The sequence below is a fragment of the Hemitrygon akajei genome, chromosome 9 (assembly GCF_048418815.1).
Source record: "Hemitrygon akajei chromosome 9, sHemAka1.3, whole genome shotgun sequence".
NCBI classification, from domain to species: domain Eukaryota; kingdom Metazoa; phylum Chordata; class Chondrichthyes; order Myliobatiformes; family Dasyatidae; genus Hemitrygon; species Hemitrygon akajei.
Window position 1 is genome coordinate 59,732,659 of NC_133132.1, and position 18,035 is coordinate 59,750,693.

Consider the following 18,035-nt stretch of genomic DNA (forward strand, 5'->3'; position numbering starts at 1 on the left):
CTATTCACCATACTTTTCCTGGTGGATACCCATCTACCTGAAGCCTGTACCTCAGGTGTAACCACCTCAGTAAAATTCTCATTTGTGAAGTCTTCAGCTTCCCAGATGATCCCAAGTACATCCAAACTCTACTGCGGTTCCTTGACCCAGTTTCTCGGGAGCTGCCTCTGGGAGCAATTCCCATAGACATAGTCATCAGGGAAACTGTGAACTTCCCTGACTTCGCATAACTTGCAGCAGAAGCATTCCATTGCCCTAACTACCAACATGGCTACACTGAATCCAGCACTAGGATCAAAACAACAATAACAACCTTATCTGTTCTTACCTCTGACTCCGCACCAAAGTATTTTTAAAGATAAACAGAAAACAGACAGCACAGTACAACAAGGAAATCTGCAGATGCTGGAAATTCAAGCAACACACACAAAATGCTGGAGATGCTGCCTGGCCTGCTGCGTTCCACCAGCAATTTGTGAGCACAGTACAAGCCTTTCAGCCCACAATGTTATGCCAATCCTTTAACTTACTCTAAGATCAATATAACACTTCCCTTCCACATAATCCTCCATTTTTCTTTCATCCATTTGCCTATTTAAGAATGTCTTAAATGTCCCCAAAGCATCTGCCACTTCCCCTTGCTTAAGGTAAAGAAGACGTTAGGAGATGGTTTGAGACAGAAAAGCTAAAATCAGTATTACAATGGAGTTAAGGGAACTACAGTGGCACAAGAAATGAGCTGGACAAAATGGATTGGAAGGGGACTCTGGCAGGGATGATGACATATTTGATCACCTTGGGTCTGTACCTGCTGGAGTCCAGAAGAATAGTGGGGGCGGGGAATCTTATTGAATCCATCCAATATTGAAAGGCCTAGATCGAGTGGATGAGGTGAGGATATTTCCTATAGTGGGAGAGGCCAGAACCACTGCATACAGCCTCAGAATAGAAGTACATCCCTTTAGAACAGTGATGAAAAGAATTTCTTGAGCCAGAATGTGGTGAATCAGTGGAATTCATTGCCACAAACAACTGTGAGGACCAAATGAGTTAAGGTGGAGCTTGATAGTTTCTTGATCAGTGGGGGTGCCAGGGTTAGGTGGGGAAAGCAGGAGTGTGGAGTTGAGAAGGGTAAGAGATCACCCATAATGGAATGGAGGACAGACATAATGTGCCAAATGGTCTTATGGCCAATTGAGTTGATGGACCTATATGTGAACTGTATTGCTGTATGACTCTATGACAATGCTGTAACTGTAAACTGTTCTTTCTCCACAGGTACAATAGTTCCCATCTCTGCACCTTGGGCAATTAGAGCCCCACTTGAAAATGGTATTATAAAACCTCAATTTTCAGTCTTTGTTTCATTGCCACTTGAGATCCAAACTCCACCTCTCCCAAAAGATCCGTCAGTTCAAGTAATCAATACTCCTCTAGTAAACACTTATGAGAGGTAAGATTTGTTGTTGTTGACACTGTTGAAGCATTTGTGCATTGTTTTCCTGAGAGCAGTACACTCAGATGTGGTCAGACTGCGGTGAGCAAGCTGGTCACACGGGTAGAGACCTTGACCGGTACTAACAGTGTTAAGAATGATTGGTGCATATCTCATAACCTACACTTCCATTTTTGAGGCCATGGCTGCTCTCCACACTGACAGCTTCAGGTGGAGCATGGATGTGAGTGACACATGAGATCACCTGACATCATCCCGCAATAAAGATTCTGTAGCTGTTAAATGATGTCCCTGTAATTCCTCTCAGATTGTCCTATTAGTTTTGAGGCCCTTGTAGATGAGGCCTACGTTTTCCTGCATCTCCTCATAAGTGAAACATCCCCACACAGGCCCTCTCTACTTTGCAGCCTCTCTAGCACTATCACATTTTTCCTAGGTGCCGAGGTGTCCACATTCTAATGTATGTTTGTTCCTCCCTTCCACTAGCTCCAACAACATTCTCACGTTCCTTCACAGTTTCTTTCAGCATTTTGAAGGGATTGCCCCATTCTCAACTCACAGGTCTGCTCTCCCATCCCTGCCTACTGCTGCTCATGTCTGACAATTTCCCATGCAACTACAGGAGGTGTAACACTTGTCCTTTCACCTCTTCCCTTCCCATCGTCCAAGGACCCAAACAGCCTTCCGACAAAGGGCAATAATGCACTTGCACTTCTCCCAATCTAGTGTACTACACTTGGTGTTCACAATGTGGCTTCCTCAACACTGCAATAACCAAGCACACACAGGATGCAAACTTTGTGCAACACTTGAGCAAAGGATCCTGTCACGAGTCCTACACCAAGTAACTCCCAACAGAGGGCAGCAGTCATACACAGGAAGGAGGTTTTGAACATTGTGCTCTTGGAGTTCATCTGTCTCAGGGGAGGATGATGGGGAGAGGGGGTAGAGGGGGGAGAGAAAGAAAGAAAAAAATGAATTCAGAGACTCCAAATAGGGAGCGATCTCTGATTTTTATTGTCTGGTACTGACTGTGATCCAAGCCCAGAATGGGTATTGCAACTTGAGCAAACAGGAAAGAGTTCATTTAATTTAATGCTTTTTTTTCAATATTTATTCTGAATTAGTTACTTTGTGACTGAGCAGGAAAATGAAGACTATGGAAGACTTGCCAATGAACTCATGAAGAAACTGGAAAACGACCACCGTTCTTTTCACCACAGTCATATTTTCATTACTTGGTACAACAATGCTGGACACGTGAAACTGTCTTTTCTCAAGAAATGAAACAGAATTGTTCTCTCAGAGGCTCTAATACTTATAGATTTCAAACAGTGAGATGTGCTCAACTCTGTTATCACCTTTAGTAGTTTCCTTCCTGGAATAACATGCATTTCGGTGGCATAATTAAGTAAAATATCTCAGGGTGATTTATACACATTAGATTTAATTCTGCATGTCTGCCATTGTTGGGGTTTTCAACAAGCCTTGTGTGCTCTCATGGCAATTGTCAGTTCCTACCTCCCACCCAGATGCCTGCAAGTACAGGGAACTCACACTTCACTCACAATTAACTAGTCGAAACATATAAACATAGAAAATCTACCGCACAATACAGGCCCTTTGGCCCACAAAGCTATGCTGTACAAATTACCTAGGGTTACCCATAGCCCTCTATTTTTCTAAGCTCCATGTACCAATCCAGGAGTCTCCTAAAAGACCCTTTTGTATCCGCCTCCACCACTGCTGCCGGCAGCCCATTCCACGCACTCACCACCCTCTGCGTAAAAAAACTTACCCCTGTCATCTCCTCTGTACCTACTTCCAAGCATCTTAAAACTGTGCCCTCTTGTGTTAGCCGTTTCAGCACTGGGAAAAAGCCTCTGACTATCCACATGATCAATGCCGCTCATCATCAAACAAAGGGTCCAAGGTGAGGCTTTCTTTCCCTTTCATTAATTGTATTTTGCATTCACTGCAAATTACAACTAATCATTCTGATGAATAATTCAGTCATTCTAATGAATTACGTATTCCCACCGAAGGTCCCTACTGATTGTCTAGTGCCCAGTAGTCCTGGTTGTGGAGCTGTGTCTCCATGTCACTCCCTGGATGAAATATGTTGGGGAATCACATGGTCTTCCACCCTCACCTTAACCACACATTCGGCTTTGATACTGACAGATCCAAATGTTCTAGATAGAGGAGGCTGCTGGTCTATTTAATATTGTTAATAATTAACTGCCCTCTGAATTCCAAGTAATTTCCCAGTATCCAGGGACCTATCAGTTGTGCTGAGAAACTACACTGGACAGTAAGAGAGAAACACTTACTCAGCCAATAATAGGAAGCTCCATATTTAAACTTTGCTGGTGAGAAACCTGGGAATCTGAAGAAAGAGCTATCAAGGCAGAAATATTTGTTCAAAGTCTCCACACGGCACAGTTGTATATGGGTGGGTGACTCCTCTGGGTAACAGAATTGATCACTCTGAGAATTTCCCTTTCCTCTTTAAATAATTTGAGTACTTACTGAGACTGAGATTGTTCTGAACACAGATACGGTAACATTCTATCTTCACAATGGGACAGATTCTCTGTGTGTTCACCAAGCAGAAATCAAAAATATGAAAAGAGTTGACAGGAAATGGGAAGTGCTGGGTGCACAGAGCACTGAGGTTGTGCTGGATGAAATCCTGGAGGTGTCAAATGTGGAAGTGTAGGTCTCACTCAGAGCTGGTTCCAGGTTGAAATATAAATTTGTAAGTTAACGCTTAAACCTTAGAGTCTGTATTTAAACCATTTAAAAACTAGCATAGTTGTTACCACTTCATCTTCCTCATTCACTTTGTTGTCCGTTGAAATATAATGGAATAGAATGTGTGAAACACTGGGTGCTGCAGATCAACTCATTTGGGAGAGAGTCCTGTTCATGGACAATTGCTGCTGTTAACAGGACAACTGCTTTCAGATGTCCTTAGGAAGCTAATAATCAATTGTTTTTAGAGTCTTAGTGTTTTGCTTTGCATCTTGCTGGGAATGTGTTCTCACTGTCAAATAAAGAGGTGATGCATCACAACACTCGGTCTCCATTTCAATTCATACTCAGAAACAGAACTGGTCATTGGTCATATCATTAGATCACAGTTAGCAGCTGGCAGTGCAGGGAAGAGATGATATGAAACACAATTGAGGAGATACATAATAATGTTAGGCTCTACTGCAGATTTACTGTCAGTAAATCTCTCTGGTTTTGTACACAGCTTAGTGAGATCATACCTCAAATACTGTGACTGAAAACAGAAAAAAAAGTTGTTTTCATGGAAGATCTACAGAAAATAATGGAGATACTGAAATACCAAATGCACGTTCCAAATTGGCAGTGGCCTGATGAGAAAGGAGGACCTTCTGTTGGAGAATGAGGCAGTCCAAGTGACAGGAGTGTCAGTGGGGATCACTTTCAGACCAGTAACCATAATTCTATTAGTTTTTAAATCCTCATAAGGATGAATGTAGTCATCTACAGTGTATGTGGAGCTACTAGGGACAGGTGAGGTCTTAAGTTAAGTGTTCATACCTGTATTTTCTGAGGAAAAGGACACAGAAGCTAAGGAATTAAGGGATATGAATAGGATGTCTTGGAATTTGTCTACATTACAAAAAAGTAGATGCTGGTGATCTTAAAGCACATTAAGATGGGCAAATTCATGGGGCTTATGAAAGCATATCCTAAGATCATAACAGTTAAGAGTGGTTCACTAGTCCTAGATTGGGGCAAGGTAAATTTGAAGGCATTAGATGTGGACTTGCAAAGGTTGACTAGCAGAGACTGTTTGCAGGGACAGCTAGCAGGTGGAAGGCTTTTAAAAGTAAGATATGAAAACTTCAAGACAGCATGAGCACCTATTGGAGAAAAATGCAAATTTGGCAAAGAGCCCCAGTTGATACCAAGGCTTTTGTCAAGAATAAAAGAATATGACACATTTTGGCAGCTATATAGGGTCGAGTGAAGGCATTGAGAAGTACAAGAGATTGATGACTTCCCTAATGAGGAATATCAGTAGGGCTTAAAGAGATCATGAGGTAAATCTGGCAGTTAACATAAAGAAGAATCCTAAGAGTTCCCATAAGAATAGTAAATGCCAAAGAGTAACTAGTGCGAGAATAGGTCATCATAAGGTCAATGTGGTTATCTATATGTGGAGCCACCAAGGATGGGTGAGATCTTAATTTAATAATTCTTACCTGCATTTACCATGAAAAATTGCATGGAAGCCAAGGAATTAAGGGATATGGATAAGGATGCTTTGGAACATATCCACCTTACAGAAAGCAGGTGCTAGCAATCTTAAATTGGAGAATGGGGAAAAAAAGCTTAACAAATAGCATTTTCCATTATGGCTTTCCAACTGGCAGGTATGTGGGTAGGAAGTCAGTCAATCGGGAGGGCAGGAACGGCCGGTGGGATGCTGGAGCGAATTCTCAGGCCCAGACACAGGCAGCTGCTGAAGAACTGGATTCCAACTATCACTACATGGGGAGCTGTGGCTGGTGTACTGCTGGTCTACGCTACAGATTGGAGAGTTGTAGTTAGCTGTATCCAATGTATAAAAGGAAAATTCAAGAGTGATTGAAGATTATTGACGGATTTAAGGGAATAATCTGACCAAGTCTGATCGTGTGCAGTTTTGGTCACCAAATTACAGGAAGGATATTAATAAGATTGAAAGAGTGCAGAGAAGGTTAACCAGGATGTTGCCAGCTTTTGAGAAACTGAATTACAGAGAAAGGTTGAATAGGTTAGGACTTTATTCCCTGGAGTGTAGGAGAATGAGGGGTGATTTGACAGAGGGGTATAAAATTATGACGGGTATAGATAGAGTGAATGCAAGCAAGCTTTTTCCACTGAGGCCAGGGGAGAAAAAAACCAGAGGACATGGATTGAATGCAAAGGGGGAAAAGTTTAAAGGGAACATTGGTGGGGGGGAGCTTCTTCACACAGAGAGTGGTAGGCATGTGGAATGAGCTGCCAGATGAAGTGGTAAATGCAGGCTCACTTTTAACATTTAAGAAAAACTTGGACAGGTACATGGATGAGAGGTGTATGGAGGGATATGGACCAGGTGCAGGTCAGTGGGACTAGGCAGAAAAATGGTTCGGCACAGCCAGGGAGGGCCAAAAGGCCTGTTTCTGTGCTGTAATGTTCTATGGTTCTACTGGAGTTAGTGTCACTGGATGATAAGAAAATAAAACCGAGGATCCAAATTAGCACATTCAAGATATCACTTCTGTTACATCATAGTTCATTTATTTTCTCTCTCAAAACCATTCTCCTACCTTCTCCCCATAACCTTTGATGCCCTTACTAATCAAGAACCTATCTATCACTACTTTAAATATACCCAATGAATTGGCCTCCACAGCTGCCTGTGGCAATGAATTTCCCATCCCCCTTCTCGCTAAAGAAACTCGGTCTCATCTCAGTTTTAAAGGGATGTCTTTATACTCTGAGGTTGTGCCCTCTGATGCTAGACTCTGACACTATTAGAAATATCCTCTCCAGATCTTTTATATCCAGGCTTTTCAATATTCAGAAGGTTTCAATGGGATACGTCCTCCTTCTTCTAAAGGTCAACGAGTACAGGCCCAGAGCCATCAAATGCTCTTCATACAACTCTTTCAATCTGGGGATCATTCTCGTAAACTTCATCTGGATTATCTCCAATGTCAACACACCCTTTCCTAGATATAGGGGCAAATCTACTCACAGTACTCCAAATGCAGTCAGACCAATGCCCATAAAACCTCGGAATTACATCCTAACTTTTATATTTTAGTCCTCTGGAAATGAACACAAAGATTCCTTTTGCATTCCTTATTACCAACTCAACCTGCAATTTAACCCTTGCAGGATCCTGTGCTAGGCTCACGGGTCCATTTGTTCCCTGTTTAGAAAATAGTCTACACCTTTATTCCTTCTACCAATGTGCATGAGCATACATTTCTCTGCACTGTATTCTAACTGCCAGTTCTTTGCCTATTATCCTCATCTGTCCAAGTTCTTCTGCAGACTCCATGCTTCCTTAACACCACCTGCCCTTCCAACTATCTTTGTTTCACCTACAAACGTGGCCACAAAACCAGTAATTCCATCATCCAGATTATTAACATGCAATAAGAAAACGTATGGATCCAATACCAACTCCTAGCAAGCACCACTGGTCACTGGCAGCCAACCAGAAAAGGCCCACTTTATTCCAAACGTACGAAAAAGCTGGATAAACTCAGCAGGTCGGGCAGCATCTGTTGGAAGAAGCAGTCAACGATTCGGGTTGAGACCCTTCATCAGTTTGTGCTGCCCGACCTGCTGAGTTCATCCAGCCTTTGTATGTCTTGATTTGACCACAGCATCTGCAGTGTACTTTGTGTTTCCCACTTTATTCCCACTCTTTACCTCCTGCCAGTCAACCAATCTTCTGTCCGTGCTGGAGTCTTTCCTGTAATACCATGGGCCTTTTTTCTTGTTCAGCAGCCTCATGTGTAGCACCTTGTCAAAGGCCTTCTGAAAATCAAAGTAAATGACATCTACTGACTCTCCCTGGTCAGACATGCTCTTTCTTCAAAGAAAGTGTCATCCCTTCCTCCACCATCAACACTGCCCTCAACCGCATCTCTTCCTTTTCGTGCAAGTCTACCCTCACCCCATCCTCCCACCACCCCACCAGGGATAGAGTTCCTCTTGTCCTCACCTACCACCCCACTAGTCTCCGTGTCCAGCACATTATTCTCTATAACTTCCACGATCTCCACAGTATCCCACCACCAAGCATATCTTTCCCTTCCTCCCACTGTCTGCTTTCCACAGGGATTGCTCCCTGCACGACTCCCGTGTCCATTTGTCCTTCCCCACTGATCTCCCTCCTGGCACTTATCCTTGCAAGCAGGACAAGTGCTACACACACCCCTACCCATCCTCCCTCACTACAATTCAATATCCTAAACTGTCCTTCCAGGTGAGGTGACATTTCATCTTTGAGTTTATAGGGGTCATCTACTGTATCCGGTGCTCCCAGTTTGGCCTCCTGTATATCAATGAGACCCGACGTAGATTGGGAGTCTGCTTCACTAAGCACCTACACTCCATCTGCTAGAAAAAACAGGATCTCCCTGTGGCCACCCATTTTAATTCCAATTCCCATTCCCATTCTGACATGACAGTCCATGGCCTCCTCTACTGTCGCGATGAGGCCACACTGAGGTTGGAAGAGCAACACCTTATATTTTGTCTGGGTAGCCTGCACCCTGATGGCATGAACTCAGTAAAACCCCCCCAACCATTATTCATTCCAATTTCACTCTCTCACCTTATCTCCTTACCTACCCATTACTTCACTCTGGTGTTCCTCTCCCTTTTCTCTCTTCCATGACTTCCTATCTTCTCCTATCAGATTCCCCTTTCTCCAGCTCTGTATCTCTTTCACCAATCAACTTCCCAGCTCTTTATTTCATCCCTACCCATCTCCCCACCTTCTTATTTTGACTCCTCATCACTTTTTCTCCAGTCCTGATAAAGGGACTCAGCCCGAAACGTCGACTGAATGCTTTTCCATTGATGCTCCCTGGACTGCTGAGTTCCTCCAGCATTTAGTGTATGTTGCTTCTAACATCTGCAGAATTTCTCTCCTTTCTCCCTGATCTATCCTGCTTTTTGATAAAGTACTAGATGGCAGGCTGATTTGGAAGAATATGTCACATGAATTCAGGATGATACAGCCAAATAGAAAAAAAACTGGCTTCATGGAAGAAGCAGAATGTTATTTTGCAGAACTGAAGCCATGACTAGCAGTGTACTGCAGGGATCTTTGCTGCATCTACTTGTGATTGTTACCTATATTAATGATTTGAATGATAATATTGTTAACATGGTTGATAAGTTTGCAGACAATCTTCATATTGGTGGTGTATGAGCAGTGAAGAGGATTGAAAATAATTATGGACCAACTTGGGAAAACAGCCAGAGAATGGCAACTGGAATTTAACTCTGACAAGGCAAAGGTGTTGTACGTTGTTATGTTAAACTAGGGCAGGACTTACATAGACCATTGTACACCTCTGGAAAGTGCTGTATAATGGGAAACAGGTACATAGTTCTCTGAAAATAGAAACACGGACAGACAGATTGATGAAGAAGACATATGGCACTCTTACTTTCATTAGTAAGGCCATTGATTACAAGATTTGGGACATCATGTTACAGTCATGCAAGATGCTGGTTGGACCACACTTGGAATACTGTGTGCACTTCCGGTTACTAGGATATTAGAAGGATGTAATTAAGCTAGAAAGCATGCAGTAAATATTCTTGAGGTTGTTACTGGGACTGTAGGTTTTGACTTATAATGAGAGACTGAATAGGCTGGGACACTTCTCCGGAACATAGGAGGGTGAAGGGTGATCTTATAGAGATTTATAAAATACACGAGGGGCATAGATAAGATGAGAGGTCAGTCTTGTTCTCAGGGACTGGGACCTAAAACTAGAAAACATAGGTTTATGGTGAGAAGAGAAAGATTAAAAATAGATCTGAGGGATATACAGCTCTCGTTACATGCACATGCAGCTCAGCTCTTTGAGTGATTGCAGAAAGTTTGATGTTAATAACTCACCAGGGTGATTGATAAGTTCGTGACCTAAGGTAGAAGGAGATAAGTTATTAACTTCAAACTTTCTGGATAATCACTCAAAGAGTTGAACTGCACGTGCATGTAACGAGAGCTGTATAACTCATCTCCTCCTACCTTAGGCCACGAACTTATCAATCACCTATGCTGTGGACACTTTCTGGAGTTCCAAGATCCGTATTCTCCACGACCACTGGACTAAGTGTGCAAATGTAGGAGGGGACTACGTTGAAAAGTAAATGTGCTAGGTTTTCTAAAATTGACTCCTTCTAGCTTAGGCCACAAACTTATCAATCACCCCTCGTATATCAAAAGGGTTGAACTGTTGTGTAAGGCGATTGACGTGGATGAGCAAAAGAAAGCCGACACTCTTCCCAGCTTAATGGGTGTTAAAATGTACAGTCTCTTGTGCAACATAGTAACTCCTGAAAAGCCAGCAAGCAAGATGTTTGACAAAATTGTTACAATTATAAAAAATCACTTGAGCCCTAAACTGCTGGTACAAGCTGTGAGGTTTAGATTTTACAGAAGGAACCAGACAAAGGGGGAAAGCATTTCTGAAATCATTGCAGAACTGTGCAAGCTTTCCCTATACTGTGACTTTGCAGATGGGCCTCCTGATTCAATAAGGGACAGGCTGGTGTGTGTTTGCATAGTCAAAGCACTCAAATGAGGCTACTGTCAGAAAGAGACCTGATCTTAGAATGGGCATTGACCATTGCAATATTGGTAGAGACTGCAGCAAAGGAAGCAGCAGAATTCAAGAAAAAGAGGTTAGAAGGTGAAATGCACAAGATGTCCCTGAATGGTGCAAAAACCAAATATTTTATTGATGTGGCAGATCCTCCCATGATGCAAGTGACTGTTGGATCAAAGAAAAAGTTTACACAAAGTGTCACAGATAAGACCCTATAGCATGTGAAAGGCAGACAAGCATAACTGAGTGAAAATTTCAAACACAAAACTAAGCAAATACATAAAGTACACAAATGTGAAACAGAGTCTGACAACACAGAGTCTGACAAAGGTGAACTGCCATGCCTAGAACTGCAGAGTATAACTGAAACAGATCACAAAATCATCTGGATCACAATAGATGTGTCTGGCGTAAAACTACAAATGGAGCTGGATACAGAGTCAGCCTCGTCTCTAATTCCAGAGGCTGACTACAACAGACCGTTATCTAAGATACTAACAGAGAAAACAGTGATGCTAAAGACCTACACAGGTGAAAAAGTATCTCCCAACGGCCATCTGAAAGTGAATGTGATGTATGGAAGCCAAACGCAACAGTTACAGCTCGTGTCTTCACTTTGCGCTGAACTAAAGATCTGTGGACGGACTTATTTTGTGGATTTCAGTTCAGAACATTATTTGCTTCCATTTTGTTGTTTACATGACCTTTTTCTTTGCTTTGCACATTGGGTGTTTGACAGTTTTTTTTAATGAGTTCCTTTGGGTTTTTTTTTGTTTTGTGGCTGCCTGTAAAGAGATGAATCTCAAGGTAGTATAATGTATACATCCATTGATAATAAATGTAGTTTGAGAGAGGTACAGAGAGCTATGGTAGATGGAACGAGGCAGAATATAAGATCTATGTGGACTAAACAGCTTAAGAGCCGTTATCTGTGCTATATGGCTCTATGCCTCAGTGACTTTATGACTCTATGAGAAGGCATGCATTTAAGGTGCGAAGAGGAAGATTTAAAAGCAATGTGTGGGATAAGTATTAGACACTGAAAAAGGTAGGTGCCTGGTACTGGCTGCCATGTATAGGAGTGGAAGTCAATATCATTATAGCATTTAAGAGGCTGTAAGACACAAGAATATGCAGGGAGTTTAGGAATGTGTACCTTTAAATGCCAAAGAGATTTACCGTAGATTCCGGACTACAGAGCGCACCTGATTAAAAGCCGCTGGCTCTAATTTTAGAAATAAAATCAATTTTTTAATTGTAAAGGCCGCACCGGATTTTAGGCCGCACCGCTACTTTTAAATATACATACGTATCGGTAACACAAATTACGTTGCATATACTTTTTTACTGAACAGCACGAACAACATTCCAATATCTCCTAGCGACTGGTAAAAATATATATACTGCAGCCTACCAGGAAAAGTTATTGATCGCCTTTAACTTAAAAGCAGCGTTTTCGCTCGGGTCTGACGCACTCGGGTCTAATCGGGTCTGATGCGCTCGCGTAACGCGATCGGGTCTAATCGGGTCTGATGCGCTCGGGTCTAATCGGGTCTGATGCGCTCGGGTCTGACGCGCTCGGGTCTGACGCGCTCGCGTAACGCGATTGGGTCTAATCGGGTCTGATGCGCTCAGGTCTGACGCACTCGGGTCTTGCTTTTCTTCGAGTCTTTTCCATGTTGATGAGGGTGAGTACAAATGACTGATTTACAATAATTTAATTGTGAAAGTGCGCTTGATTTATCGTACAATTTCATTGGACCTCTGTGAACTACTCATCAATTTTATTGGTCTACTGTTACGAGGCAAAATGTTTACGAGGCGGCATGAAAAAAAACCATGTATTAGCCGCTCTGGATTAAAGGCCGCAGAGTTCAAAGCTGTTCAAAATGTGGGAAAAAAGTAGCGGCTTATAATCTGGAATCTACGGTAGTTTAATTCAGAATCATGAGTGATACAGACATTAGGAATAGAAAGATCTGTTCCGATACTGTACTGATCTTAATTCTATACTGGACCCACCTGACTGGCAGCCACTCTCTAAGAAAAGAGAAACACGATCATCGTTACTGCCAACAGGTCTCCCAGCTGTTGCCAGAGTGATAGCCATCATCAAGATTCTCCTTACCTGGTTCTTAACAGGATCTTTTCCTCCCAATGGCTCAAGAACTGATCCCCAAATCCCAGTGCGGTTTCCATCCTTCAGGAAACAGTAGACACTGTGTGCTCCAAGTGAAAACTCTGGGAAAACTATAAGCAATGGAAACAACGATATGGATAGCCTTCCTGACCTCATGAAAGCCTTTGACCCAGTCAAACATGAAGGACTTTGCTGCCTCCTTCTCAGATTCAACTATCCACAAAAATACATCTCCTTCTCACATCAGATTTGTGATTGGTCAGGGCATCAAGGGATTGGCCAGAAGGCAGGTGTATGGGGTTGAGTGGGATCCGGCAGAGCCATCAGCCATGATGGAATGGTGGAGCAGACTTGATGGGCTGAATTGCCTAATTCTGCTCCTGTCTTATGGTCTAAGACTGTGATCTTAGTCAGTAGGTTTGCTACAGCCATAATCCTACTGCTGACCGGAATAGAGCAAGATTGTAGTTTGCTCAGTCTGCTCATTGGTATCCCATGTTCAGCTCCTTGCACCATCTATACTTGGCTTCTGTGTGCTCTGATTCTGCTATTGGACATGGGAACACATGGCCTGCCCATTGGTTCTAAATGAATGAACTTAGGTCCTCAATGTTGACCTGTTTCTCCCAACCTCAATGACATTTAATCAAGTGTCTCCACCCAAAGGGGGGAGCAGACAGACAGAGCAGAGCACCCCTGTGGCCGTTCCCATCAATAATAAGTATACCGTTCTGGATACTGTTGGTGGGGATGACCTACCAGGAACAAGTTGCAGTGGCCCTGTCTCTGGCACTGAGGTTGGACCCTCGACTAAGAAGGGGAGGAGGGAAGAAAAGAGCGTGGTATTGATAGGGGAATCTATAGTCAGGGGGACGGATAGAAGATTTTGTGGGGAAGATCGGGAGTCTCGGATGGTATGTTGCCTCCCTGGTGCCGGGGTCCGGGACATCTCAGATTGGGTGCAGGTTATTCTCGAGAGGGAAAGGCAAGAACCCAGATGTTGTGGTCCATGTAGGGACCAACGACGTGGGTAGGATGAGTGAGAGGGTCCTACGTAGTGAGTTCAGGGGGTTAGGTACAAAGCTGAAGGGCAGGACCTCCAGGGTAACAATCTAAGGATTGCTACCTGTGCCACGTGCGAGTGAGGTGAGGAACAGAAGGATTATACAGATTAATATGTGGCTGAAAGGATGGTGCAGGAGGGAGGGCTTCAGGTTTTTAGATAATTGGGCTTTGTTCCAGGGAGGGTGGGATCTGTTTCAACAGGACGGTTTACAAATGAACTGGAGCGGTACTATCATTCTTTTTTTTAAAACTTTTTTTATTGTTTTCAAATAGTTACAGAATAAATGTGTATGAAAAAAAAATGTGTGACCCATTCTTGCAGGAAAATTTGCTAGTGCTTCTCGGGGGGGGTGGGTTAACCTAAATTTGCAGGGGGCAGGGATCCAGAATGCGAGAGAGGATAGCGAGATGAAGAATAAAGGACAGGTGGGGACTACACTGTTCTGGAATATTAAATGTGTAGTAGAGAAAGGTGAGGCAGAACAAGTGATAAGGAAGACACATGTACAGAGGGATGGTCTGACGGAACATGGAGTAAAATATGCAGAAAGAATAAGTAAATTTAGGAAGGACAACAAAATTCAAGGGGCATATAGCCCGATGGGAGTTCGGGGAGCTGGGTGAAGCACAATAGGCAGCAATTTAAACAGAGAGCGGAGAAATGGGCTATAAATTCTATATCTGAATGCACAAGGTGTCAGAAATAAGGCAGATGAGCTTGAAGCTCAGGTGCAAATGGGTAACTGTGATGTTGTTGGGATAACGGAGACATGGCTGCAGGGAGATCAGACTTGGGAAATGAATGTACAAGGGTATACGTGCTATTGTAGGGACAGAAATGTGGGCAGAGGGGGTGGGGTGGCCCTGTTGGTGAGGAATGAGATTCAGTCCTCTGCAAGGGGGGACATAGGATCAGGAGAAGTAGAGTCTGTGAGGATAGAACTGAGGAACAGTAAGGGCAAAAAGACCCTAATGGGTGTTGTCTACATGCCCCCAAACAGTAGTATGGATATTGGATGCAAGTTGAATAGGGAGTTAACATTGGCATGTGGCAAAGGTAATGTCGCAGTAGTTATGAGGGATTTCAACATGCAGGTGAACTGGGAGAATCAGGTTGGTGCTGGACCCCAGGATAGGGAGCTTGTAGAGTGTCTACGGGATGCATTCTTGGAACAGCTTATACGAGAGCCGACCAGGGACAAGGCTATTCTGGATTTAGTGTTGTGTAATGAACAGGATTTGATAAGTGATCTTGAAGTAAAGGAGCCATTAGGAGGTAGTGATCATAATATGATAAGTTTTTATCTGCAATTTGAGAAGGATAAGGGCAGATCGGAGGTGTCAGTGTTGCAGTTGAACAAAGGAAACTATGGAGCCATGAGGGAGGAGCAGGACAAAGTTAAATGGATGGATATCCCAGCAAAAAAGACAGTGGAACAGCAATGGCAGGTATTCTTGGGAATAATAATCTCATTAATTTCTTCATATTCCCAAGCCAGGGTACTATCCTTTCTCTATTGGCTCCAGCCGATTTTAAAAGGCAAGTGAACTAAGATAGAATACAAAGCCATGGGCCGCTCAGTTGGTCTCGTCTCTCCCTCCCCCCAGCCAGTACACAAAAAAATAAAATTACCTTGCAAGAAAGACAGTAACGTCTCAACAAAGGAGAGTGTTTACATTCCATCATGTATTAAACAAAAAAAGAACCAAAATAATATAATCTCTTAGAGAGAAAAACCAGCGCCATCTTAAGTTTAGCTTTAAATCTCTAAGAAAACTTTAAATTCGGTTATAGGATGCAATAACAAAACAGATTAAAAAAAGGTTAACTGAACTAAATTTACAAAAATATTAATTAGTAATATCATAAGTAACTAAACCCTCCCAGATATATATATATAAAAAGAATCCCTATTAGTAGGAAAAAACTACCAATTAGCAAATTAAGAAACAACAAAAAGAAACATCAATCCAAATATTAGATAAAAGGAACAAATCCTTTTATCCTCTTTTCTCAGTCAAATACCTAATTAGCCACTTAAACAGTCAAACTTGAACTGTAAATGTTCTCTCCGAAAAAAATCCAATGGGATGTAATGATGAGCAGGTTTTCTTCTCTTCTTTTATTAATCTCTCAATGAAATATCCAAATAGCCATCATATATCTTCTTTTTGAAATGTGAATAATATACAGATAATTAAACAGCTTTTCAGATGGTTCATTCAGTAGTAACATCAGTGACGGTGACAGGTACAGCCTGACAAAATCCAGTGCAGCTTTTGGGTCAAAGAAAATGTGTGGAGAAGAATAAGGAGGAAAAACTTTTATTCTTGTCGGGTAACTCAAAGAAGGAAATAGTTTCTTATCATATGCTTGTTTCATTACCAAAACAAAGCTTGATCTTTGTTCCATTACTGCTTTCAGATAATCTTCATAAAAACGGAGCTCAGACTCGTTGAATCTGAAAACTCTTTGTTTTCTTACCTGTCGCATTATTTGATCTTTAATTTTAAAGTGATGAAAACAAACCAGAATAAATCTTGGTCTGCTTGAATCTTTAAATTTCGAAGTAAACGCTCAATATGCTCTTTCAATAGCAGGCGGCTGTGATAAAATAGTCGGAAATAGATTATGAAAGAGCTTACCAAAGTAAAACGTTAAGTCTCCATTTTCAGCTCCTTCTGGCAATCCAACGATTCGTAAATTGTTTCGGCGAGACCAAGATTCCAGGTATATAGTCTTATTTTGATATTTTTCCAAATGGGTTATAGTTCCAGACAATTTTTGCTTAGTTAACTTCAATTCCTCTTCATGTTTAGTAACTTGAGTTTCCACATCTTTAAGTATTCCCAGAAATAGCTTCATTTCATTATTATTCTTTTCCAGTTGATCTTTAATTGCCCTGTTCTGATCTTGAATTGAATTCAGTGCCCGAACGATATCTTCAGCCCATGATGGCACTTCATCAGATCTTTCCTTCAGCATCTTTCCTTTTCCAATACTTTTGTCAGTAGGTTCATGTGGATTCTTCCCACTTCTCGTAGACATAGACATATTACTCCCCTTCAAGAATCAGCAATTAAAAATTTTAAATTCAAAATTTAAACTGGGGGGAGAGAGAAAAAACTAAGAGCAGCACAAAATTACTGCTACTCAATCGACAGACAGAGGTGGTCTCGGTCATCAAATATTGACAATATTATTGGAGTGTTGGGAGCACTGTATTCATAAGGTCTTCAATTTTGGGTGGATGGGAAATGAATGGGCACAAAATCTTGCGTTGGTTAATGTGGAATATGATTCCAGTGTACCCCATTCTGTCACCTTTCCATGGTTTTTTCCTTTGTCTGTGGTTGATTTGAGCCTTCAGGGAAAAATCAACATGAGGAGTGATTGCTTATTTGTAGCACAGGAAGTCTGGCAATATTGCAAGCCAGATATTACGGATTCTTACATATCCACACAGAAGCTTCATAGGATCCAGTGACAGGTGGTTCTGGAGTTTCTGTTTATGTTCCGAAATTTCAGGTGACTATTCAGAAACAACTATCAGATGAAATATCACCATTCATGTCTGAGGTGGTTGCCATCATTTTAGCCTTGGAATGGGTCGAAGAAGTATGCTTTGATTATGTACTTCTGTGCTCTGGTTCGATCTCAGACTTGACAGCTATTGAGATGGGTAGTTCAAATTGTAGGCCAGACATTCTTCTTGAGATTGGACAGCCATTGAGGCTGCAGGGTCTAAGCTTGTGTATACATATCATACGGGCTCCTGTCCTTGTTGGGGTTGAAGGAAATGAGGTGACAGACACTCTTGCCAAGCAATTACCTAAAACAAAGGCTATAAAAATAGTGGTGCCTTTGCATAAAGGAGAAGTAAAAGCCATAATTAATAAATTCTATTCAATAACTGTGGCAACAAAGGTAGGATAAGGAAAAGAAAGAATGGGATTTATATAAAATCAGAGAACTCAACTGGGAGAGGGGTTTAAA